The sequence below is a fragment of the Garra rufa genome, chromosome 23, assembly GCF_049309525.1.
Source record: "Garra rufa chromosome 23, GarRuf1.0, whole genome shotgun sequence".
In the NCBI taxonomy this organism is placed as follows: Eukaryota; Metazoa; Chordata; class Actinopteri; order Cypriniformes; family Cyprinidae; genus Garra; species Garra rufa.
The window spans coordinates 26,402,525-26,404,899 of NC_133383.1; positions in this window are offsets into that span (position 1 = coordinate 26,402,525).

Here is a 2,375-nt window from a genome sequence, read left to right on the forward strand (position 1 = left end):
ACATTTGGGGACACTGAGATACACAAACTCTGCCTAAGTGGCAATCGGGGACACTGAGATACACAAACCCTGCTTAAGTGACATTTGGGGACACTGAGATACACAAACCCTGCTTAAGTGACATTTGGGGACACTGAGATACACAAACTCTGCTTAAGTGGCAATCAGGGACAATGAGATACACAAACTCTGCTAAAGTGACTTTTGGGGACACTGAGATACACAAACTCTCCTTAAGTGACATTTGGGGACACTGAGATACACAAACCATGCTTAAGTGGCAATCGGGGACAATGAGATACACAAACTCTGCTTAAGTGACATTTTGGGGACTCTGAGATACACAAATTCCACTTAAGTGATACTTTGGGGACTTTGAGATACACAAACTCTATAATCAAGAGATTGATTTGAGAACCATAAAAATCACTCCACTCAGTTTTGTACCAAGTTGTTTTTTTAAATTGATGAATGAAAATCTAGAATAAACATAACAGAAAATATGAACATGCAACACACTATCAAATGTATGCATTATAATTACCTTATTTTGTCTGTACAATACCACTTGGTAAAGATATGAACAATATTAAACATTGTGTTCAAAGTGCATATTATACTCAGAAATTTAAAAAATGTTTATCATGACATTCCATGAAACATTACAGGAACTTTCCATTTACATTCACTCTTCTCTCTTACTTCACATTTACATTCACTCTACTTATTGAGGAAATTAATATTATTCAAAACATTGTGGTGAACATGCACATTACAAACAGTTTATGACTTACTAAAAAGATACTCCAAATTTGTAAAAACTGAACAATGAAAATAATGAATTTAAACTACAAGTTCATAATGACACACTTCATGTAACATTATAGGAATAATAACCCTCTACATTCACTTTTCCCTGTTCTTCCCCTTTACATTCACTTCTCCTTCCTTCTTCCTCTTTACATTCACTTCTCCTTCCTTCTTTCCCTTTACATACACTTATCCTTCCTTCATTCTTCCGCTTTACATTCACTTCTCCTTCCTTCTTCCGCTTTACATTCACTTCTCCTTCCTTCCTTCTTCCCCTTTACATTCACTTCTTCCTTCTTCCCCTTTACATTCACTTCTTCCTTCTTCCCCTTTACATTCACTTCTCCTTCCTTCTTCCGCTTTACATTCACTTCTCCTTCCTTCTTCCGCTTTACATTCACTTCTCCTTCCTTCTTCCGCTTTACATTCACTTCTTCCTTCTTCCCCTTTACATTCACTTCTTCCTTCTTCCCCTTTACATTCACTTCTCCTTCCTTCTTCCCCTTTACATTCACTTCTCCTTCCTTCTTCCGCTTTACATTCACTTCTCCTTCCTTCTTCCGCTTTACATTCACTTCTCCTTCCTTCTTCCGCTTTACATTCACTTCTCCTTCCTTCCTTCTTCCCCTTTACATTCACTTCTTCCTTCTTCCCCTTTACATTCACTTCTCCTTCCTTCTTCCCCTTTACATTCACTTCTCCTTCCTTCTTCCGCTTTACATTCACTTCTCCTTCCTTCTTCCGCTTTACATTCACTTCTCCTTCCTTCCTTCTTCCCCTTTACATTCACTTCTCCTTCCTTCTTCCCCTTTACATTCACTTCTCCTTCCTTATTCCCCTTTTACATTTGCGTCTGCTTCCCCTTTACATTAACTTTTCCCTGTTCTTCCCCTTTACATTCACGTCTCCATCTTTCTTCCCCTTTACATTCACTTTTCCTTACTTTACTTCCCTCCCACCTTTTTATTCCCCTTTACCTTCCCTCCTCCCTCCCCTTTACAAATACACCCCTAAAGACCACCCTTTTTTTGAAAGAAGTTATCCTGTTTCGGACCTAATTTTTTACACCGGTCCACATTCGGTTCTTCAGTGCTGGTTCAGCTTTTATGCAACTCTCACAGTCTTTCTTACCGGGAACTTTGCATGTCTTGATAAAGGTTATCATATTTCGCTCTACAGCCTGCACCTCTGTGTTGTCCCATTTACGCTTCGAAAGACTTGAAGAATCTACAAAATAAATACATTACTTAAGTCAGTTGCCTAATGTAGATATGTATATTATAATTCTGGAAACAGGTTTTAGAGTTTTAATGCAACTTTCACAGTAACAATAGCTAAATTGTGTTTATAAACTATATAAACTACTATAAGGGTTTATAAAACTACTTACTTACATGAAGCATCTTAGTAATCTACCAGCCACCAAGAAATCTTACCAGTCAATTTAATGAAGCAAGTATATCTATTATGTTATATGCTGAATCTTGTGTCAAAAGTTTAATATATGTTAGAAATCATTGCAGAGTATGCAAAATATTAATAATTTTAACAATAACACAATAGGG